At 42.5% G+C, this 25,377-nt stretch overlaps 1 pseudogene; it reads left to right on the top strand.

Annotated features, from left to right (window-relative positions):
* The first annotated feature begins 10,242 nt into the window (after positions 1-10,242).
* On the top strand, positions 10,243-21,965 carry LOC100433265 (NADH dehydrogenase [ubiquinone] 1 alpha subcomplex subunit 5-like; annotated as a pseudogene).
* The last annotated feature ends 3,412 nt before the right edge of the window (positions 21,966-25,377 follow it).

Raw genomic sequence — 25,377 nt, 5'->3', positions numbered from 1 at the left:
AGTATATGTTATATGAACAAGACTACAGGTGGTGATCAAGTTTGCTTAAATTGTACGTAGTGGCCAAATTATTAAATGGTTATCATAGCCGCTTAGAAAGTAGTTGCTTACAAGGCATGCATTATCCATTTAATCCTCAAAACAATTCTATTGGTGGCTGGTATCGTTAACTCAATTTTCAAGTGAGGAAACAGAGAGGTAAGTGTAACTTGTCAAAGGTCACACATCTAGTTAACAAAGAGGCCAGGATTTGAATCTAGATAGTCTGGTTCCAAAATTCATTGTCTTAACCACTAAATTGAAGCTGCATAAGTTTAGAGAGCTAGTCTAGAAGAAACTAGGGCTAAGTATAACTACTGTTTATAAAATTGCTTCCATAGGAAAATACTTATAAATAAATCCTTGGGAGATGTATTAGTCAGGGTTCTCCAGAGGGACAGAACTAATAGGATAGATGTATATATTAAGGGGAGTTTATTAAGGACTGTTAACTCACACAATCACAAGGTCCCACAATAGGCCATCTGCATGCTGAGGAGCAAGGAAGCCAGTCCAAGTCCCAAAGCTGAAGAACTTGGAGTCCAATGTTCAAGGGTAGGAAGCATCCGGCACGGGAGAAAGATGTAGGCCGGGAGGCTAAGCCAGTCTAGTCTTTTCACGATTTTCTGCCCACTTTTATTCTGGCTGCTCTGGCAGCTGATTAGGTGGTGCCCACCCAGATTAAGGGTGGGTCTGCCTTTCCCAGTCCGCTGACTCAAGTGTTAATCTCCTTTGGTAACACCCTCACAGACACTTAGGATCAATACTTTGCATCCTTCAATCCAATCAAGTTGACACTCAGTATTAACCATCACAGTAGACAACCCTTCCATAGATTAGAACATACAGAGATCAGGAACTATGGAACACCCTATAGTTGTCTATTATCTACTGTACTAAAATAAGCAGAATTGTCTAAAAATGACCTCATTCTGAGTTGCCTGTACCATAAATCAGCTGGGGCTGGAACAGAGTGGGGAAGGGACCTTCTACTGAACTCAGCTTCCTATGGGACCAGTGGCTGCCTTCCCCTGACCAGAGGGCACATAATTTCTAATGGGCTCTGTCAAGAACTGGGAAGGGTCTGAGAATTTACCCTGCTTGCAAGCTAATCAGTTAGCCTGCCACAGTTTCATGCATGCTGGCAGAAAACACAAGAATATCAGGTCAAAGAAAAATTACTTTATTACTCATAGCACAATAGAAAGCATGAACCTCAGGTTTGCATTGGTTCCTCTGCCCCCCAAGTTTCATGGGGGCAACACGGAGAAGGACTCAGGTGGATGCTGCACGTGCAGTGGATGTGTGTCACAGATGAGGAACCCACGCTTAGAAATACTATTTTAGCTGGGCACGGTGGCTTACACCTGTAATCCCAGCACTTTGGGAGGGATTACAAGCACAAGGTGGGCAGATCACTTGAGGCCAGGAGTTCAAGACCAGCCTGGCCAACATGGTGAAACCCGTCTCTACTAAAAATACAAAAATTAGCCAGTGTGGTGGTGCACGCCTGTAATCCCAGCTACTCAGGAGGCTGAGGTTCGGGCATCGCTTAACCCTGAGAGGCAGAGGTTGCAGTGAACCGAGATAGTGCCACTGTACTCCAGCCTGGGCGACAGAGCGAGTCTCTGTCTCAAAAAAATAAAAATAATAAAATTAAAAATTAAAATTAAAAAGTTTTAAAAAGAAAATACTATTTTAAAGGGGGCTGCAAGCAAACTTGCCCAATTGTGTTCTCAAATAAGACATTATCATTTTTATTCTTTTTTTAAAGTTGTTTAAAGACAAGATCTTGCTCTGTTGCCCAGGCTGGAGTGCTGGGGCTCAATCATATCTCACTGTAACCTCGAACTCCTGGCCTCAAGGGATCCTCCTGCCTTGGCCTCCCAAAGCTCTGGGATTACAGGCATGAGCCACCACACTTAACCCTTTATCTTTATTATACTGGTCAACAAAAAAGTTTGCCCTTGGCTTCATAGGGAGACACTATACAAACTTTCTTCAAAAGTTAGTTCAGAATAAAAACTGTTAGTGTCTCTACTCACAAGACATACGGAAACACACAAAAACCCATGGAGAAGTGGCACCTCCCAACAGAGGCCAGGAGCTGGAATTCCTAGGTAACTCCTTTAAACAGCTAGCATCCAACTCCAGACTTCCTGGCACTCAAGCAGTTTATGTGTCCCTTCATTAATAAAGTTGTCTTCTCATACTCACTCTATAAAAGGAGATCAGTAAGGGGACAGGTCCCTCTTCCGGAATGCGGACACACACTATATAACCAGGAGGGTGCCGTGACGCTGGCACATTTCTCTAATGGATAATGGAAGGAAGGGGGGATGGGCCTTCTCTTCTCCTGTTACCCTGGCCTTGTTAAGTTTTCCTTCCCCTGAATAAAGGTGATGACTTAAAATTAACTCCAAGTCCTGATGCATGACAAGTGAGACCCAAATGGTCTCAGTACAATGGATAAAGAAAAGTAACAAAACATCTAAGAAGTCCCAGCAGGCCAGGTGCAGTGGCTCATGAGTGTACTCTCAGCACCTTGGGAGGCTGAGGTGGGAGGATCACTGGAGCCCAGGAGTTCGAGACCAGCCTGGGAAATATAGCAAGACCTTGTCTCTAAAAAAAAAAAAAAAGGAAGAAAATTAGTCAGGCATGGTGGCACACACCTGTAGTCCCAGCTACTTGGAAAGCTGAGGTGGGAGGATCACTTGAGCCCGGGAGGTCAAGGCTGCAATGAGTGGTGATCACACCACTACACTTCAGCCTGGGTGACAGAGCAAGATCCCATCTCCAAATAAAAGAAAAAAAAAAGAATTCCCAGCAGCCAAAAGGAGGAAGATCAAATAAGGCAGGCACTCAGGGAAACAGAATTGCTAGAGGACAAATAACACATTTTTAAAATAAAACTAAGAAAAAGAGATTCAAATACAGCATTAGGGTGACCAACAATCCTGGTTTTCCCGGAACTAAGGGAGATGCAGGGATGTGAGGCCTTCAGTGCTAAAACCAAGACAGTCCCGGGCAAACCAGGATGAGTTAGTCACCCTATACATGCATGCATCCTCCCACACACAAAAACTTTCTGTAACTAGGTGAAAATGATTTCAAAATTTTAAAATACAGTAGATCTCCTTGCATCCTGCCATTGCATCCAGAGGTAGTAATTTGGGGGAAGGAGAAGAAATATCTCAAACATACTATCTCAAAAAATACAAAAAGATGGAATTATAAAAATAAGAGACTTGGAAGATAGAGACAAGCAAAAATAGGAGATCAAGGAGGGGAAAACCAACTGATGGCGGATAAGCATGATTATGCGAGTACATTGGCTCTTGAACGACACAGATTTGAACCTCATGGGCCCACTTATAATGGGGACTTCTTTTCAACCAAACTCAGATGAAAAATATGGTATCCATAAGATGTGAAACACATACATACAGAGAGCAGACTTTTCATGTACTTGGGTTCTGCAGGGCTGCCTGTGAGACTTGGCTATGCACAGATTTTGGTAAATGTTAGGGTCCTGCAACCAATCTCTCACATATAAAGAGGGACGACAGTAATGACGGAAACTTTTCCTTGAACAAAACAAAGACCCAAGTTTATAGACTGAAAAGCTGCACTGAGTTCCCAGTAGTTTCCAGGAGGATAATAGTAGATAATCTACACACTATAATACATGAAATGGTTGCTCAACAGACATTTATTCCCTCCCCTTATCTAATATGGGTGAGCAGTACTTTCTTAACTCGACTTTGGGTTTGGCTGTGTGACTCACTTTGGCCAATGGGATGTTAATAGATGTGATTCAAGCAAAACTTGAATTATACCTGCATAGCTGGCCTCACCACCCTGTGCTCCTGCTTTCTGCCATGGGAAAAGCATGTTTTTGGAGGCTCCTGATCCAACCTGGACCCAATCTGGAACCTAGATTTAAGTACAGCCTAGATTTGTAGGTGTGTGAAAAAGAATAAATACTTATTGTTTAATGCCACTGAGATTTTTGTGGTAGTTGGTTATGCAGCATTATTGTGACAATAGCTGACTGATATATACACTTATGCATACTGTGGTAAAATTCTGAGCTGTCAAGAACAAAAAATACATCTTGGCTGGGTACGGTAGCTCACACCTGTAATCTCAACACTTTGGGAGGCTGAGGCAGGAGGATAGCTTGAGCCCAGGGGTTCGAGGCTAGCCAAGGCAACATGGCAAGACCTTGTTTCTACAAAAAAATTTTAAAAATTAGCCAGGCATGGTGTCTCACTCTGGTGGTCTCAGCTACTCCAGAGGCTGAGGTGGTAGGATCCCTTGAGTCCGGGAGATGGAGGTTGCAGTGAGGCGAGATCATGCCACTGTACTCCAGGCTGGGTAACAGAGCAAGACCCTGTCTCAAAAATAAAATAAAATAAATATTCTTCCAGTCAGAAAGAGTAAGTTATCTACAAATAAGAAGAGGCTGGGCGCAGTGGCTCAAGCCTGTAATCCCAGCACTTTGGGAGGTCGAGGCAGGCGGATCACTTGAGGTCAGGAGTTCAAGACCAGCCTGACCAACATGGTAAAACGTCGTCTCTACTAAAAATACAAAAATTAGCTGGGCATGGTGGCACACACCTGTAATCCCAGCTACTCGGGAGGCTGAGGCAGGATAATCACTTGAATCCAGGAGACGGAAGTTGCAGTGAGCCGAGATTGTGCCACTGCACTCCAGCCTGGGTGACAGAGTGAGACCCTGTCTCAAAAAAGAAGAAGTAAGATGAGTATTGGACTTCTCATGTACAGTGTTGGAAGTCCTAGAAGCTAAAAGATGTTGAAAAATCCTCTAGAGACTACTGAGAGTAAAGTACTGCAACCCAAAAATCCCACACCCAGCCAATATTTCATTCATCTATCAGGGGAAAAAAAAAGATCTTTGAGGATTTTTAAGAATAAAAAAATTTTAATAACCACATGATTTATTTGAGAAAAATACTCAAGAAATCATGCTAACCAAAAACCAAGTGAACGAAAACAGTAGCCTCAAGTACTGAAGCTTAAATTAAATGGCTAGTGATTGTATTTCTGAAAATATGTAATAAGTAGTTTAATCTAAATTGATCATAAATGAATATCTTAGAATCTGTAATATGAGTACTAAATAAGGATTCTGAAAAGGAGTTGCTGCAAAGGCAATTTTAATAATAATCCAGAACGAAACTATTTTAGAAAAAAACAGGCATTAGATGTGGTGGAGTGGAGGGGGAAGGAGAGTTAAAATACACTGACAACCTCATCTTATTAGGGTAAGGGATGCAAGGAAAAATAGACTGTTGGGTGAGAAAATAGTTGGGGGGCTGTGTTTTCAAGTAATGGTAACAAAATATGCAATTGGTTATAAATACCAGATGATAATAAGTTGCAATTAAGAGAATGGAAAGTACAATGAAACTTCCGAATTAGCCAGGGCAAAAAAAAATGGAATGGATAGCAACTTCATAAAACTAACAAAAATAAGGAAAAAGAAAAAGAAGAAACACCAAATTAAAATGATATAGAATAAACATAATATGGAAAAAAATTAATCAAATATATCAGTCATTTCAGTGGATATGAATAGACTTAATTTTTTTTTTTTTTTAAGGTGGAGTCTCTCTCTGTCACCCAGGCTGGAGTGCAGTGATGTGATCTCAGCTCACTGCAACCTCCGCCTCCCAGGTTCAAGTGATTCTTCTGCCTCAGCCTCTTCAGTAGCTGGGACTTCAGGCACGCTCCACAACGCCCGGCTAATTTTTGTATTTTTAGTAGAGACGGAGTTTCGCCATGTTGGCCAGGCTAGAATAGACTTAATTCTATCAAAAGATAGAAAATATCAAAATGAGTTTTGTTTGGGTGTTTGTTTTTCTGTTTTTTGTTTGTTTGTTTTGAGACAGGGTCTCCTCTGTCGCCCAGGCTGAAGTGAATTGGCACAATCATGGCTCACTGCAGCCTAAACCTCCCAGGTTTAAGCAATCCTCCCACCTCAACCTCTTGAGTAGCTAGAACCACTCCTGGCTAATTTTTAAAAAAATTTTTTTGTAGAGAGGGGAGTCTTGCTATGTTGTCCAGGCTGGTCTTGAATTCCTGTGATCAAGTGATTCTCCCCTCTCGGCCTCCCAAAGTGCTGGGATTACAGGTGTGAGCCACCACATCTGGCCTTGAAAATATCAAAAGGAGTTTTTAAAAATGAATAATTTATAAGAAAGAGATAGCAGGCCAGTGTCATATATAACAGAAATGGTAATATTTATCATCAGGCAGGAAGGAATTGAAGATGAAAAAACCTATAGAGACTGAAGAGGGAAGTTATGGAATGACAGCAAACATAGTTTAAGAAAAGAAGCAATAATATGGAAACTTGTATGTCTCAAACAACATAGCAGCTAAATATATACAGAAGAAAGGCTAGGATTGAGTCTTGAAGAAGGCCAATATTTACAGGTTGGGAAGAAAAGAATAAGCCGGAAAAGGAAGCTGAGAAAGCATAGCAAGAAATAAAGGAAGAGCAGGAAGGTGGGAAATGGTAACATGATCCCTGTGCCCTGGGAGTCCCCCAGTCTACAGGTAAATATGAGCCGAGCAACACTGGTCAGCTCTGCGCTCAGAGAGGACAAAGCCTGAGTGACCACACTTCCTTCCCTGTGAGGAGGCTGCGGGAGACACAGGCTTTTGCCTACAGGCTTCCATTCTCCTGCATCTGCAATTTGTAACAGATTGTAATTGAGATGCACAGAGCAGAATTCGGTCCTTTTGTCTAAATGGGAGTTTTATAGGCTTGGAGTATTAAGAAAGGAACAGCTGCCCAATGTATGGGTGACATTGTGGAACACACCAGTATGTGGAAATTAGAGAGTGCCTATTACTTCCCATTAAAAGACCCATTTAACTTTCTGAGACTTAAAAAGTTAGCCCGTGTTAAGCAATGGAATGTTTCTTACCCACTAAAAATCCCCTTTTCTCTCGACTATTCAGGAATCTATGCTTATTGTCACATTTTCAGGATAATTTTAGGGAATTTTTCTAATATCTACAGGAAATACAACTTCTTAATATTGGCAAATACCTGTCAAATCCCGTTTCTCTGCCTTACGCTGTGCAGAGCTTTTGTTTTTCAGTCATGGTGATCCGTTGCAATTAGTAAATTTTTAAAATGACACTCTCACTTTGCATATTGGCTGCCTCCCACCCCAACCCCCCCAACACAAGCATGTGCGAACGCGCACGTGCGTCCACACACACACACACACACACAGGCTATTTTTTTTCTGGAAAAGGCAATCAGGCAATAAATTGTGAGAGCAAAATAATACACCAAACAAAATAGATGTATGATCAAGTTGTTTCTTACTTTGGATTTCTACCTAAAGGTTTTGCTGGCATTTTCAATTAGCAGGTGACATGGTTAAGTTTTGTGTCCCCATGCAAATTTCATCTTAAATTGTAGTCCCCATAATCCCCACATGTTGTGGGAGGGACCAGGTGGAGATAATTGAATCATGGGGGCAGTTTCCCCCATCCTATTATCGTGATAGTGAGTTAGTTCTCACGAGATCTGATTGCTTTATAAGGGGCAGCTTCCCTCCTCACGCTCTCTTGCCTGCCGCCATGTAAGATGGGACTTTGTTCCTCCTTTGTCTTTTGCCATGATTGTGAAGCCTCCCCAGCCACGTCGAACTGTGAGTCCATTAAGCCTCTTTTTCTTTATAAATTACCCAGTCTCAGGTATGTCTTTATTAGCTGCATGAGAACTAATACAGCAGATATGTAGGGAATTAGGCCTGATTGGAGGTTGCACAGGAGGAGGAAAGTTAAAGGGTAGGTGATGTCCCAAGCACCTGAACTTCCCCTGACTGTACTAAGTAGAACATTAGAAAATGGCAAACAGCATCCATTCAGGAATTTAACGTAACAAGAAATGAATACAACTAAAATCTTGCGCCATGTTACCCAAAGGGTGGTACCTGGACCAGCAGCATTGGTATCCCCTGTTAGAAAGGAATGCAGACTCTTAGGCCTCATGTAAGACCTACTGAATCAGAATCTGCATTTTAACAAGATCCAATGAGACGTGCTGCTATGGAGAATCTCCTGGCAAGCTCATGAAGAACACAGAATCCCAGCCTTGTTGAAATAGGACGCAGCCTAGGCCTGTGTGGTTTTACCAAGTCCCCCAGGTGACTCTGATACCAGCCGAAATTTGAGCACCACTGCACTAAAGCTGTGCCATTCAAATACGGTAGCTGGTAGCCACGTGTGGCTATCTAAATTTGATTTTAAATTACTTAAAAAGTCATCTTAGCCTCTAGCCACATCTCAGTGCTCAAGAGCCACATGTGGGTACTGCATTGGACGGTAAAAGTCTAGAACAGTTCCATCAATGCAGAAAATTCCGTCGGGCAGCACTGGTTTCATTGGTTCTCAATCTTGACTACACATGCAAATCACCAGCCCTAGCTTTTTTGTTTTAGGTTTTAATACAGAACATTACTTATTTTAGGCCTCATCATACAGGCATTTTACCTTCATAGAAACTTGGCCCAAGGTTTTCTAGTACAAACACTGTTAGGAAAACCCAGATCTTGATCTCGATAAAACCACACATATTTCACATTTAGACGATCACGTGAGATATTGTCGCTTAACTTTGCTGAAATCCAGGCTGTGGTGCCAGATTCTATGTAGGCAGTTTCGTGGATGTGCTACTTCATTTTCCCTTTCAATAGTTGAAAAGATTCCCTGGAAACACTGAACATTTTTAAAAGATTCCACACCGTCATACTATTTCCCTTACACAATCATTTTTGTTCAGGGACCTAACCCTCTAATCCTTGCATATCTGCATATAGAAACTGATTATTTATTTATTTTGAGACGGAGTCACTCTCGTCCTGGCTGGAGTGCAGTGGCGCGATCTTGAATCACTGCAACCTCCGCCTCCCAGGTTCGAGTGATCTTTCTGCCTCAGCCTCCCGAGTAGCTGGGATTACAGGCGCCCGCCACCACACCCGGCTAATTTTTGTATTTTTAGTAGAGATGGGGTTTCACCATGTTGGCCAGGCTGGTCTGGAACTCCTGACCTCAAGAGATCCACCTGCCTTGGCCTCCCAAAGTGCTGGGATTACAGGCGTGAGCCACCGCGTCCGGCCAGAAACTGATTTTTCACAAACCTCCTGGCCTGGCTGCTCAGTAGATTTATAACAATCACAAGACTGTATTTCTCTAGATCAGCTCCCATCCCCAACCTGCAGAATCCACAAACATCTGTAAATGCCTGCCTTCTAGCTCCTTAGGGACAGAGGCAGGGACTGGGAAGGGGGCATCTGGTTTGCCCTACAAATATTTCTACACACACATAATGTGTCATCTTCAGCCTTTGCTCCCATAACAACAATGGTGCCCCGGGTACCGAGGTTGCTGTAGTGATGTCCGTTGCTGCTTCTAACTCACAGACATGTCTCCATATCACACTGAATCTCCAAGAGTCACCTAACTAGGTCCCTTTCACTCTGGAGATTTGCTTGGTAGGGTAGAGCATTATTATTTGCTCTATCTTCTTGTCCCAGCCTAACCCCCTGCAACATCTACTTAACACTGGACTACACCAAAACATCTTCCCTCTGGATCAACCATTCCTTAACCAAGTGTATGCATTTGGACTCCTCCTCTTGGGGTTGGTAAGGAGTGGCCCTTATTCCCAATGGGGCTCAGTCCTAGAGCAAAGAGAGGGCCACTGGCCCTAGATGGCTGGCTACTGTTAAAAGAAAAACTTCGGCTAAATTAAATTTAAAGGAGTTTAGGCTGGGCGTGGTGGCTTACGCCTGTAATCCCAACAATTTGGGAGTCCGAGGCCAGCGGATCACGAGGTCAGGAGTTTGAGACCAGCATGGCCAAAATAGTGAAATCGTCTCTACTAAAAATACAAAAAAAATTAGCCAGGCATGGTGGCGGGTGCCTGTAGTCTCAGCTACTTGGGAGGCTGCGGCAGGAGAATCTCTTGAACCCGGGAGGCAGAGGTTGCAGTGAGCTGAGATTGCACCACTGGCACTCCAGCCTGGGCGACAGAGTGAAACTCCATCTCAAAATAAAATAAATTTAAAGGAGTTTAACTGAGTAATGAACGATTCGCGAATCAGGCAGCTCCCAGAATCACAGTAGATTCAGAGAAACGCCAGCGCCGCCATGTGGAAGATTTGTAGACAAGAGGAAATGACAGAAATCGGCAGTGAGGCACAGAAGCAGCTGAATTGGTTACAGCTCGGCGTTTGCCTTATTTGAACATGGTTCAAACAGTTGGCTACATATAATCGGCCAAAATTCAGTGACTGGCACAGGTGTGGGCCACGGTGGGTTTACACCTCCACTTGTTATAGTTCACCATGTACAGAAAAACCCTGAGGCTGAATTTAAATACGTAAGGAGGCCACTTTAGGCTAAACCTGATTAACACTAGTCACTGTCCCTACCAGGGCTGGGACTAGGGTGAGGCAGGTGAGGCACTTTCAAGCTTCACATGCAGGTTGAAACTTTAAAATTTTGATGTTGTGTTCATCATGGTTTCTTGCCCTAATTTTGATTTTTTTTTTCTTTTTTTTTTTACTATTGCATGACAATATTTTTATCTTGATTACTGAGGGAGTTTGTCTGGTACTCTGTTAAATTTTGCATAAGTGCCTCGTTTACACTCACCCTAGTCCCAAACCCTGGTCTTGTCCATCAGATTCCTCTCTCCTTTAGCCCTGGTAGGCTGCCTCCTCATGCCTTCAAGCTATATCTATTATAAATCCCTCCTGAGGCTGGGCGCAGTGGCTCACGCCTGTAATCCCAGCACTTTTGGAGGTCAAGGCGGGTGGATGGCTTGAAGCCAGGAGTTCGAGACCAGCCTGGCCAACATGGCAATACCCTGTCTTTACTAAAAATACAAAAATTAGACGGGTGTGATGGTGCGTGCCTGTAGTCCCAGCTATTCAGGAGGCTGAGACAGAAGAATTGCTTGAACCCAGGAGGCAGAGGTTACAGTGAGCTGAGATTGCGCTACTACACCACAGCCTGGGTGACAGAGTGAGACTCCATCTCAAAAAAAAAAAAAAAAAAAAAAAAAAAAAAAATTCCCTCCTGGGCATCAGGGTGTAGGTCCTGAGCTGCACATAGTAGCTACCTAGTTGTAATCACACTGCTCACCATTTTTTGTATTATCTTTTATTTTCATAATTATCTCATAAGCAATACTTTTGGTTTCCAGGTTGCCTTAATTGCCTTTTTTTTTAACAGCTGCAAGATAGCTCACTTAGTTGATGCACTATTATCGGATATTTAGGCTAGCTTCCATTTCTAATTGGTGAATAAAGCTTTAGATTTGTAAAGATGCTGAGTGTAGGGGTAGAGTGAGGTTTGAGTGAGATAAATTGCTCTGCCTGATAATGTAGGAGGCTTTGTTGTCTTGGAGTTTGGAGATGGAGGAGTGGGCGTTGTTCGTTTTCTGATGGGCTACAAAGCAGAGAACAGGGTCCAACAACATGTTGAGAAGCTGGAGCCTCAGTTGGAAGAAATAGTGGAGGGACATTTTTAAAAGAGATGTGTGACACTGAATTATGTTGGAGAAAGAGGAGAAAAGAAAGACGAAATGGGAAACATTTGAAAATAGTGACTTTTTTCTCCTTAGCATCTCTTCTCTTCTTTTTATTTTGAGACAAAGTCTTGCTCTGTGGCCCAGGCTGGAGTGCAGGGGTGCGATCTGAGCTCACTACAACCTCTGCCTTCTGGGTTCGTGATTCTCCTGTCTCCTGAGTAGCTGGGATTAAGGCATGTGTCACCACACGCAGCTAATTTTTGTATTTTTAGTAGAGACGCGGGTTTTGCCATGTTAGCCAGGCTGGTCTCAAACTCCTGAGCCCATATGATCTGCCCGCCTCAGCCTCCCAAAGTGCTGGGATTACAAGCATGAGCCATCGCCCCGGCTCCTCTTAGCATCTCTTCTGATGCGAATCAGCTGGTAGCTGGCAGGGCTGAGGCCTGCCACAGGAAGACCACCAGGGACACATCTCTAGTCCAAACCAAACTAGTTTCATTTACTTGCTGCAGCCAGTAAGATCTCGCTACAGGGGGACTGTGGGGGCATTTTAGTAAGAAGAATGGGGGTGGGGGTTGGTTATTACAGGATTTAGGCACGTGTGGAGGGATTCTAAGAGTTTAGGGATGCAGGAGCATGTTCTCAACTCTGTTGTCAGGAGGCAGAGGCAATACAATCATTGGGTATCTTAATTTGTATTTGGGAGCTGAGAAGCTTGAGAAAGGGCTGGAATTGTTATTGGTAAAGGAGAAGCAGTGGATGGGGGAGCTGTTAATCATTTTCCTGGCTGAGGAGTGGCCTTGTCTCTGTCGAGTTCCAAACATGGTCACGGAGTGGCCTTCTCTGGACATTATTTATATCCCATGTTGCTATTTATCTTCAGTTGGGAACATCACGGCCTAGCTGCCAGCAGGGCTGTTCTTCACTTTCTCGGTCCTTCCTTTTGGCCAAGAGCAGACAAGCTGAGCCTGCGGGGCATTAATCTGCGGGATCCAGGTCCACACAAGTCAGGGCATTCTGCTCTTGAACAGCTGCAGCAGTCACCCAGGGAATCATTTGGGTGGTTCAGGGATGGAGGCGCCAGGAGATCTGGGAGTTTACTCTGACATGTTCGGGACAGGCTGTTTCTGCTTCGTGTCTGTCAGTGTCTTTTGAGAGCACCTGCATTTCAATTACACCTTTTCCCTCACCCAGTTTTTCTGAACAGATGCAAATGCTGGAACTTAGCTTCAGATCCCTCCAAGCAGAACCAGAAGTGACAGCTTGCGTATACGTGGTTCACTGTGAGAAGTGATCCATTTTAGCAAGCATGGCTCAACTGCGCAGGGGCCCACCAGAGGGCTTCTATGAGGTCCACCCAAAGCCCAGGGGAGGGGATTGCTTATCACCTGCCTATCCCCCGTGGCCAAGACTCCCCCACTTCATGTCAACCCCTCACCATTCCAGGAGTGTGGATTTGCAAAAATGGCTGAGAGGCCCCTATTAGGTGTCCCCTGCCTAGCAGATGTTAAATATTTCATCAGTATTTGAAGACTCATGGATAAATGGAAAAAAAGTTAGGGCCTTTTGCCCCTGAGAATCTTCAATGATTTCTGCGACCACCACCCTGGCAGGATCAAGTCCCAAAGAAGCTGTCTCCTACTGAGCCAGTGAAAACGCTTAGACTCAGCCTGAATTTCATGGCTTTACCTAGACAACTCCCTTCACCACTTAGACTTTCTTTGAGTAATTAACTAGAGTGCTGCCTGCTTCTCCCAGGACATAGAACCCAAAGGTATTTCTGTCCTTGTGGGTGAAGGCCCTTGACAAGTGCATCTCCTACAGACCAGACCTATTGTCAGCCCAGTAATGAGAAGGAGTAAAGAGAAAAGGAAGAAGGAAATCCTATCCCATGCTACAGCATGGATGAACCTCAGAAATACCATGCTAAGCAAAATAAGTCTGTCACAAAAGGACAAATACTTTGATTCCACTCATATGAACTGTCTAAAGTAGTCAAAATTATAGAAACAGAAAGGAGAAAGGTGGTTATTAAGGGCTAGGGGGATGGGGTGGAGGAATCAGTGTTTAGTGGGTATAGATTTTCCGTTTTGCAAGATGAAAAAGTTCTGGATATTGGTTGCAAAATAACGTGAGTATACTTAACACCACTGAACTACACATGTAAAAATGGCTAAGATGGTGCTATGGTTTGAATGTCCCCTCCAAAACTCATGTTGAAATTTAATTGCCATTGCCACTGTATTAAGAGGTGGGATGGTTAAGAGGTGATTAGGCCATGAGACAGCTCTATCCATATAAATGGATTAATGTCGTTATCATGGGAATGGGTTTGTTATCTTGGGAATGGGTTGTTACAAAAGCCAGTTTGACCCCCCTCTTGTGTGCTCTCTTGCCCTTCTGCCACAAGGTGACACAGCAAGGAGTACTTTTCCAGATGCAGGCCCCTCAACTTTGTATTTCCCAGCCTCCAGAGCTGTAAGAAATCTGTTTTTTATAAATTACCCAGTGGGTGGTATTCTTTTATAACAAAAAATGGACTATTGGCCAGGCACAATGGCTCAAGCCTGTAATCCTAGCACTTTGGGAAACCGAGGCAGGCGGAGCACCTGAGGTCAGGAGTTCGAGACCAGCCTGGCCAACATGGCAAAACTCCATCTCTACTAAAAATACAAAAATTAGCCAGGTGTGGTGGTGGACACCTGTAATCCCAGCTACTCAAGAGGCTGGGGCAGGAGAATTGCTTGAACCCAGGAGGTGGAGGTTGCAGTGAGCCAAGATCGCACCATTGCACTCCAGCCTGGGCAACAAGAACAAAACTGTCTCAAAAATAAATAAAAATAGACTAAGACAGATGGTAGTTTTTGTTATGTGTTTTTCACCAAAATAGACTTTGAAAAGCAAATCCAAAAAAGAGTAAGAAAGGGAAGAGAGACTAGCTTTATCCTGCTGCTATACCACTGAGTAGACCACATATCTTAGGGAGCTCTGAGTGGACAATATGCCTCTATTTTTAGCAGTATAACTCCAGCAAAACTCTGGAAAAGTAAAGCTGAAAGCTGAAACATTCAGCAGGTTAAGAAAGACTGGCCAGAGCTGAAAAGGAGCCCAAAGTATAATCATTGAAACTGGTAATGTACATAAATAGCTGGACCAGTTTTTCTCTTGTTCAAAAATCCCATTCTATTTGAAAGCAATTTTCTTCCACTTCAAACTCTCTCATTATATACCCTTTCATTCAAAATGTTAATTCTCCCTCCTCTTGTAATTTAACCATCCGCTAATCATTTCTGGGATGGAAACACATATTCCTAAGTGAAACTCTTTTGAAGAGCTGAATTAAGCAGACAGTGGGTTTGTTTCTGTAATTTCTTGTCTAATGATTAATAGAATTGCCAGTGAAGAACTTTCTCAAAGTCTTAAAAACTATCCATGACAATGTTTTTGTGCAAACTAAACTTTTTTTTTTGGCCAGATGGAGATTTATATCTCAGTAATTAAAGTGAAAAAAAAGACCCAAATAATACAAATATGTTGCCCACAAATAATATTTGCAAAAATGACTTAATAGTCTATTAAAAATGCAGTCCAACTCTCTTTGCAAGCAAAAGAGAAGCTATGGAGATATGGGTGCTAGCCTTGGGTCTTCTGGTTACTATCTAAATGACCTTGGTGATATGGTTCTGTGTCTCCACCCAAAGCTCACCTTGAATTGTAATAATCCCCACATGTCGTGGGAGGGATCCAGTGGGAGGTCATTGAATCTATGCTGTTCTCATGATAGTGAATAAGTCTCACGAGATCTGATGGTTTTATAAAGGGGAGTTCCCCTGCACATGGCCTGCCACCATGTAAGATGTGCCTTTCTCCTCCTTCACCTTCATTGTGAGGCCTCCCCAGCCATGCGGAACTGTGAGTCCATTAAACCTCTTTTTCTTTATAAATTACCCAGTCTTGGGTATGTCTTTATTAGCAGTGTGAGAAGGGACTAATACACCTGGGAAGAAAGGAAGCAACCTTGGTTCAAAGTCTGTATCTTCCAGCCAATATGAGTCCACTTATAACACAAATGATAGAAATCGGATCAAGAAACAAAAAATAATAGCAAAGAAGTTTTATTTGGTTTTTTAAATAATAAAGTAATGTCCTTCGCAGCAACATGGATGGAGCTGGAGACCTTTACCTAAGTGAAATAACACGGAAACAGAAAATCAAACACTGCATGTTCTCACTTATAAGTGGAAGCTAAATACTGGATATGCATGGACATAAAGATATAAATAATAGACACTGGGGACTCCAAAAGGGGGGAAAGTCGGGAAGAGGAAGGGTTGAAAAATTACCTGTTGGGTACAATATTCACTATTTGGGTGATGGATATACTGGAAGCCCAAACTTCACCTTATGCAATAGATTCATATAAGAAACCTATATGTGTACCCCTTAAATCTAAAATTTTTAAAAAGATTTATTTGAAAAGGGAATATCAACGCAATGGGACATTGAAGTCAAATATTTTTTCTGGCTCATTTTCTCTGACATCGCTGCTGTCTCTCCTTCCCCATAGCTCAAGGGGCTATCTAATCAGAGTAATTTATGGGCTCCTTAGCAAAAACAACCCTCTTAAAGATGTCAGCAGAGAGCAAGACCAGCTAAGACTTTCCAATGTTTGAAGTTGATTGATAAACCAGCAATTGGCTCCAAATTATATCTCATTTATAAATTTAAAATAGAAGTACATGTGGTCAACTGTTCTCACTGAATCCAATGTCATCCTTTTATCACCCTTGAGAAGAAACTTGAAATATCTTTTATCCGCCTGTCCTCACAAAATAAAAACTTCCCAGCCTATCAAATACATGGTGTGGTAAATTACATGGAAGGCCCAATTCTCCAGCCCTCCTGGGATCCACACCCTTTGCCATGTCATTTTGTAACGTGCTCTTGCTGAGTGGCTCTACCAGCTGCAGGGCCGGCCACACGATTTGTGGGGCCCAGTGCAAATGAAAATGCAGATTCCTTGCTCAAAAAGCAGGAAATGAGTGCCATTAAAACCACTAAAATACAAAGCTGCTTTCTTTCCTCCACAGTCTTTCTCTACTTGTCATGGTATTTTAAATTTGCTATTTCATGTCATACTAAGTAAAGAAAAGTTTAAATTATTAGCATGGGTTTTACAGTTCATCTTTATATTTTGCAAGAAGTAACACCTGAGGCTGGGAAACCTGTGCAAAAATAAATAGGCTACTGTCCACTGGGCTAAGGATTCCTAGAATATGGAGACCATTTCTTTTTTTTTCTTTGAATCTCCAGTGCTAGGCATGGTGCCTGTTACATAGTAGGCAATAAATAATATATTTAAAGGTGAAAGGAGGGAAAGAAATGAGTTTTTAAATCAGTTATGCCTGTGAGACGGTGAAGAAATTGGCACATTCATACATTGCTGGTGAGAATGTAAAAGGGTGCAGCTGCTATGGAAACACTTTGGCAGGTCCTCAAAAAGTTAAACATAGAGTTACCATATGACCCAGCAATTCCACTCCTAGGTATATACCCAGGAGGATTGAAAGCATATGTTGATACAATACCTTATACATGAATGTTCATAGCAGTGTTATTCATAATAGCCAAAAAGTTAGCTGGGCGTGGTAGATCACACCTGTAATCCCAGCTACTCGGGAGGCCGAGGCGGGCAGATCACTTGAGGTCAGGAGTTGGAGACCAGCGTGGCCAACACAGGAAACCCTGTCTCTAGTAAAAATACAAAAAAAAAAAAAAAAAAAAAAAAAAAAAACAGGCATGGTGGCGGGCACCTGTAATTCCAGCTACTTGGGAGGCTGAGGCACAAGAATCACTTGTACCCAGGAGGTGGAGGTTGCAGTGAGCCGAGATCGTGCCACTGCGCTCCAGCCTGGGTGACAGGGCGAGACTCCATCTCAAAAAAAAAAAAAAAAAAAAAAGCAAAAAGTGAAAACAACTCAAATGTTCATCAGCTGATGAGTGAATTTTTAAAATGTCATCTATCCATACAGTGGAATATTATTTGCCATGAAAGGGAACAAGGTACTGATTCATGCTACAACATGGATGACCCTTGGAAACATCCTAAGTGAAAGATGCCAGACCCAAAAGGCCCTATATCACATGATTCTGTTTACATGAAATGTCCAGAATAGGCAAATCTATACAGACAGAAAGTGGTTGCCAGGGTCCGGGAAAGGGGGAGTGACTGCTGATGGGTATGGAATTTTCTTTTAGGGTCATGAAAGTGTTCTGGAAATACGATTGTTGCAGAACTTTGTGAATATACTGAAAACCACTGAATTGAACACTTTAAAAGGGTGAATTTTGTGATATGTGAATTATATATTGATTTGAAAAATCATTTCTGCCTGACTCCGTTTTTTTAGTAGTGTGACCTTTGAAAAGTTATATGACCTCTCTGAACTTTAGTATCCTGGACTGTGGAAGAAATGGGGAGAAATAATACTTAAAACATGTAGAATTGTTTGTGAGGATAAAGTGAGATCTTAAATGTAAAACAGTTTGCACCGTGCAGTCCTCCAGCCCTCTTCTGTTACCCTCTCCCCTCAATATCAGGGAGGGACTATACGGGTTTCAGGGCAGTGACACAATGGGGTCCCTCACTCACCCTCTACTCGTGGGGAAGTTATGGATGGATCAAAGTTCTCTTCCTCCTCCTGCAAGTGGATTCTCCCCTCCTCAGGGTGGTCAGATGGAGCTAGATGAACTTTCTTCTAGGGAGGAGCTCTCTGCCTTGGAGAGACCAGGTGGGGCCCAGGGAAAAGGAACTATCAGGTTGGGGCAAAATAAGTACGGTTTTTGACGTTACTTTAATGGCAAAAAACGCAATTACTTTTGCACGAACATAATAGACTGCTGTCTTCTTGAGCTTGGCTGGTGTCCAGGCCATATAATGGAGAGTGACAGAAGTTCTTGGGATTTCTGCTTGGTCCAACCCCCCTTTCCACCTTGGCATGGAATAAAGTGTAAATAGTGTGCATAATATCTCACTGGACCCAGACACTCAGCAGAAATACAGTTCCAGGGGAGAGAGGGGGAACCCCAGTGTGTGGCCTAGCCAGGGCTATCTAAAAGAGATTTGCAGACAGCAAGGAAGCAGAGAATACAATAGTGGCTGCCAGGGGCTGAGGAGTAGGGGAGATGCAGTGTTGCTGTTCAATGGGTCTAAAGTTTCAGATTGCTCGATGAATACATTCTAGAGACCTGCATAACATTGTGCCTACACTTAATACGGTATAGTGTGCTTAAAAATCTATTAACAGGGCTGGGTGTAGTGGCTCATGCCTGTAATCCTAACACTTTGGGAGGCCAAGGTGGGCAGATCACTTGAGGTCAGGAGTTTGAGACCAGCCTGGCCAACATGGTGAAACCCCATCTCTACTAAAAATGCAAAAATTAGCTGGGCATGGTAGTGGACACCTGTAATCCCAGCTACCTGGGAGGCTGAGGCAGGAGAATCGCTTGAACGCGGGAGGCGGAGGTTGCAGTGAGCCCCGATTGCACCACTGCACTCCAGCCTGGGCGACTGAGGGAGACTCCATTTCAGGGTGACAGGGTCAATCTCGTTTTAAGAGGTTACTACAAGACAAAAGGGACACAAGAAAACTTTGGGAGGTGTTGGATATGTCTGTTGATACCATCAAGATGATGGCATCATGGGGGGGTGTTTGTGTAGGTTCAAACACTTCAGATTGTATGTATTAAATATGTGCAGTTCTGTGTGTATCCATTATACCTCAGTAAAGCTGTTAAATTATTTAGCGGCCGGGCGCAATGACTCACACCTGTAATCCCAGCACTTTGGGAGACCGAGGCAGGAAGATGGCATGAGCCCAGGAGTTCGAGACCAGCCTGGGCAACATGGTGAAACCCCATTTCTACAAAACATAAAATTAGCTGGGCATGGTGGTGAGTACCTGCAGTTCTAGCTACTCAGGAGGCTGAGGTGGGAAGATCAGTTGAGCCTGGGAAGTCAAGGCTACAGTGAGCCATGATCGTGCCATTGTGCTACAGCCTGGGTGACAGAGTGAAACCCTGTCTCAAAAAAAAATTTAGTGAGGATGGGTGATATTGTTGAGGAGTGTTTTCACATTTGCACCAGAGGGCGCTGTCTGCTTCCTTGATAGCCACACTGATGTTCTATGTGATGAGATAAGTGGAGTTAACTAGAACCATGTGATCAATTTATTACACCACCATCTCTGAATGTCAAAATTATATGTTTTCCCTCAGATTCAGCCCAAATGTTGCCACCACCATAAAACCTCTCTGAACCGCCGCCTCTCCTGCACTCCCACCAACTTTAAGTCAGCTCTTCTCCATCCAAACTGTCAAAGCATCTTATACTTCTGTTGTGGCATTTACCCCTTTCTGCCTGGTACCTAGCTACTGCAGTACAATTTGCTGTATTGGTTTCCTAAGTGCTGCCGTAACAAATAACCACAAACTGAGTGGCTTAAAACAACAAATTCTGCCGAGTGTGGTGGTTCATGCCTGTAATCTCAGCACTTTGGGAGGCCAAGGCGGACAGATCACCTGAGGTCAGGAGTTCGAGACCAGCCTGGTCAACATGGTGAAACCCCGTCTCTACTAAAAATACAAAAATTAGCCGGGCATGGTGGCGGGCACCTGTAATCCCAGCTACTCGGAGGCTGAGGCAGAAGAATCGCTTGAGCCTGGGAGGCGGAAGTTGCAGTGAGCCAAGATCATGCCACTGCACTCCAGCCTGGGCGACAGAGCAAGACTCTGTCTCCCCACCACCACCCCCCACACACACACACAAAAACACACTGGAAATTTATTCTCTCACAGTCTGGAGCCCAGAAATCCAAAATCAAGGTGTCAGCAGAGCTGGTTCCCTCTGAAGGCCTCAGTGGGAAAAATTAGAGATTCCTGTGCTCTGAGGAAACCTGATCATTATTCCAGGTATGGCTCAAAAAATTCAGTGCACAGAACTCAATGAAAAACCACTGCATGGCTTCACAGCCACGTAGCTTAAAGGAAAAACCCTCAATTTTCCTTGGCTTGTAGCGGCATGAGTCGCTCTGCCTCCATCTTCCGTTGGCCATCTTTTTCTCTGTGTCTTCCTTTTCTGTCTCTTAAAAGGACACTGTCATCAGATTTATAACCCACCCTAAATCCAGAATGATCTCATCCTGAGATCCTTAATTATGTCTGCAAAGTCCATATTTTCAAATAAGGCCACATTCATAGGTACCAGAGTTAGGACCTGGACATACCTTTTTGGGAGAGCACAATTCAACAGCACTACATGTGTCATTAGACTAAGCTCCTTGAGATGAGGATCTAGGTCTTGTCCATCTTTGTCGACAAGTGCCTAGTATGATGCCTTAAACATAGAAAGTGTTCCGTATGCTTGCTGAGTTCATGGGTGGATGGATTGAGGTGGTTGGCCAGATAATGAATATCGTCTAACCTCTTCCACTCCTAATGCAGTCAGAATTGGGAAGCGTGCATTAGAGTTTCCTGTGCCCCGTGGAAACTTGATCATGATTCCAGGTGTGACTCAAAAAATTCAGTGTACACTGTTGGAATTTAGACTGTGGGGGTAGACTCAGTCCGATAGCCCTACTTCCCGCGGGTGTTGACTCCTACTGTTGCGGGCTCAGCGGTGCTTTTCGGGGACTCGTTCTGCATACCTTACCCGGTAGGGCAGGTTAGTGGTTGCGCTCGGAGAGTCAGGAAAAAAGCTCCAAACAAGCGGGACTGAGAGACCAGTAGCTGGCTTTAGACCAGTTTTAGCCGGGGGATTCGTGGTTTTGTATTTCCTTAGCGTGCTGGACGTATGGAAACCGTAGTAAACAGCATGAATCGTGTTTTGTTTTTGAACAGACCACTGGCCTTGTGGGATTGGCTGTGTGCAATACTCCTCACGAGAGGCTAAGAATATTGTACACAAAGATTCTTGATGTTCTTGAGGAAATCCCTAAAAATGCAGCGTATAGAAAGTATACAGAACAGATTACAAATGAGAAGCTGGCTATGGTTAAAGCAGAACCAGATGTTAAAAAATTAGAAGACCAACTTTAAGGCGGTCAATTAGAAGAGGTGATTCTTCAGGCTGAACATGAACTAAATATGGCAAGAAAAATGAGGGAATGGAAACTATGGGAGCCATTAGTGGAAGAGCCTCCTGCCGATCAGTGGAAATGGTCAATATAATTATTAAGTGACTTTGGTGTGTTGATGAGAAACTGATGTAATTAAATATTCTGTTATATTAAGAGCGTGTTCATATTACTGACATTTTATAATCAAGAAAAGTGATATAGAAAATATGTAGGAGACTGTTAAAATTGGTGACTATAGTAACATGGTCATGTGAATCCATTTTTGATTTATAAAATATTCACACAAGTTATTTCAAAGATGATATTTCTATGAACAGAGAGGCCACGGGAAGATTTGAAAATTATTAAAGAAAAATTCCTACAGATCTTCAGTGCAGAGACCATAATCAAAAAGTAAAGTTTCTTTAGTAGTATGTTCAAGTCATCATTTAATTTTTTAAGTTATCCTGAAGAAGAAAAGGTCCTTAATTATTATAGTCTAAACAAATTTATAGATCACTGTTTGAAGTAAATAATACGAGTGAATATTTTCAAATGTGATAAAATAGCACAAGTGGCTGGTGATAAAATTTGAAATTATGGTTAACCTCAGCAGTGATCTTATGTATGTAAAGTAAAATTTAAATATATAATTATAGGTTGATTACAAAATCCATAATGTCATTTTATTTTAGTCATTATTTGAATTATACCGTTTACTCTGTTTTCTTATAGTCTTAATTTTATTATATTTTGTTGTTACTGTATTATATTTGAAAACCTTCAAATTAGAATACATTGTACAGTTGAAGAAATTGACTTGGTACTTAAAAGAAAGATTTCCCATTGCATAGAGGTTATTGGAGAAATTTTCCTTTTGTTGCATTTGTGGAAGTTAGTTTTCTGGCCCGTGGCCTTTTTTTCTTATCAATCTAATTACATCAGGATAGAGGTAGAGTTTCTGTAAAAGAAGAGACATTAAGAGTTCCTGAAATTTATATCTGGCATACAGATAGGCTTATATTCAAAACATCTTAGTCATACGACTATAAATTAAAAGTGGAATCACTAAATAGTTTGCAGTACGTTTCTAATATAAGTGTAGGTGGGTATCAAAACAAGACAAATGCTGTTCAGGGAAAGAAGTTGGCAAGCTTAAGGTTAAACAAAAATAAAATTACATATGTTTTCGCCTTTAAAAAAAAAATTCAGTGTACAGAACTCAATGAAAAACCACAGCATGGCTTCACAGCCATATAGCTTAAATGAAAAACTGGATTTAGGGTGGGCTATAAATCCGATGACTGTGTCTGTATAAGAAACTTCTCTCAAATCCTTGCAAATATATCCCAGATGAAGCTGCTCTGGCCTTCAGAGGTTAAGGTAAACTTGGCTGAAACCCTAGGTGTCACAGACAATGAGAATCCACAGCCCTTCCTACAATTTCTGCAAATCCTGGCCCTAATTCATGGCCTTAATTTGTTGTCTCTGCATGTGTTCTTGATTCCTTCCCTTGCCAAAGGTCAGACCCTTTCCCGGTTGTTGCACAAGATCCCTGACTACCCCCCGCCCTCCACCCCCACCGTCCCCATGAGCATTTTGTGAGTTGAGAACTTCACTGAAGATTTGGGAGTTACAGAGTATACCCCCATATTCCTCAGCCCATTTTCTTACTCCATTTTCTCATTTTACTTTTCTCTCTCCTCTCTCTCTGGTTCAAAACACAAATTTCTTTCCTTGTTTTGTGCCAAGCGGTTCTGTTCATACTTAGGCCCCTTGCCATCTCAGCTTCTACTCTAAACAGGCTTTTTTTTTTTTTTTTTAACGTAAGGCAGGAAGGCAAGAGAGAGAGAAGAAAGGAGGGAGGGAGACCTAGAGGGAAGAAGGGAAAGGAGGAGAGAGAATTGAAACCTTCTAAGAATTTTCATACCAGCTATCAAAATAATAATATTTTCCTTCTCTCTATTTTATAAATATTAATAGGTTAAAGTTTGAAGTTCTTTGAGTAGGGAGAGAAATTTCAACAGCCTTTGGTCCACTTGCTGTAGACACCCCTCAAATCCTTGGCGTCCTTAGCAGAGTGAAGCAATCCTCTTCTCAAGTTAACATTTAATTATAATTGCAACCATCATGATGATTAAACCTCCCTTTTTGTCATTGTCTTTTCTTGGTATCATTCCTTTGGCTCCATTCACATGCTATAGACTGTGTATGAATCACAGAGTGTGCTTTTTAACTGTGGCAAAAGCATAGGCAGCTTTTTGTTTATTCCCAGAATCAGTTCCAAAACAGCTGTTAAATGTTCGTCCTTGGTCCTGTCATCTTGTTTCAGGGAATTGTAACAGCAGCATCTTCTGCTTTTAATTCTCCCGAAGAATGAAAAAAAAAAAAAACTCCCCAAGTTTGTGTGCCCTGTGTAGGTGCTAGTTAATGTCTTATTTCCTCTCATTTCCTTAATCAGGAAATTTCATAGTTCAGCAGTGGCAGGGTTCCCATTAATGTGGTTCTGACCAAGCTGTGTGAAACAGTCAACCGTGAAAACAGCTGGCTTTGCAAGCCACAGAGTGTTCCAAACTGAGACAGACCAGGAGCTGCCATTCGACACCAGTAAGGAAAGCAAGGACATTTTTCACAGTGATGGTTCCATCTCTGGTAGAATCGATCTGCTGAAAAGTAATACATTAGGTCGTCCACCGAGTAGTTTGGACATGAATTGGCTGGTGGGTTTTGTTTTAAGATTTCCTTGTGAAAAACTGCCATTGAATGATGGACACATTTAATACATTGTGGTATGAAAAAGCACTCAGAAAATCAAGACAAATTGTTTTTTCATGGTTCAAGGTATTGCTTCATTTAAAATTATTACTTGAAGGGCAACAGCTTACCAAAATGGCCATTTTCAAATGACATGAGCTATGTTTAAATTGCTTTTTACCAATGGTTTTCACACACCATAGTTATACGTCGGAATAATCTGAGGAGAGCTTTGGAAGAAAAATACTGGTAACTGAACCCTACTCCCAAAGATTTCAATTCACTGGCTGGGGGTAAATTCTGGGCAGTGGTGTTTTATAAATGCCCTCAAGAGATTACTGCCGGGCATGGTGGCTCACACCTGTAATGCCAGCACTTTGGGAGGCGAAGGTGGGTGGATCACCTGAGGTCAAGAGTTCAAGATCAGCCTGGCTAACATAGTGAAAACCCATCTCTAATAAAAATATAAAAATTAACTGGATGTGGTGGCATATGCCTGTAGACCCAGCTACTTGGGAGGCTGAGCCAGGACAATTGCTTGAACCCAGGAAGCGGAGGTTGCAGTGAGCTGAGATCATACCACTGCTCTCCAGCTTGGGTGACAGAATGAGACTTTGTCTTTTAAAAAAAGAGATTCTAATGTACAGCCAGGATTAGAGCCACTGCTTTATGAAAATCACAACCACAGACAACTTTTGAGACCAATATATTGTGTACGGGGTATGTACATTGCAGTTAAGTCAATTAATTTTCTAATTGCCTGCCTTTTAAGTAGAATTTGTTCTCCTTTGATCAGAGATGATGAACCCATGACAAATCTTCAGCAAGCCTCAAACTCACTTTTTCATACTCAGCCTCCCTTCCCCCTCCCTCTCTGCC

This window comes from Pongo abelii, chromosome X, assembly GCF_028885655.2.
Source record: "Pongo abelii isolate AG06213 chromosome X, NHGRI_mPonAbe1-v2.0_pri, whole genome shotgun sequence".
Lineage (NCBI taxonomy): Eukaryota > Metazoa > Chordata > Mammalia > Primates > Hominidae > Pongo > Pongo abelii.
The sequence above is the reverse complement of the archived record's forward strand: the minus strand, read 5'-3'. Positions and strand labels throughout refer to the sequence as shown.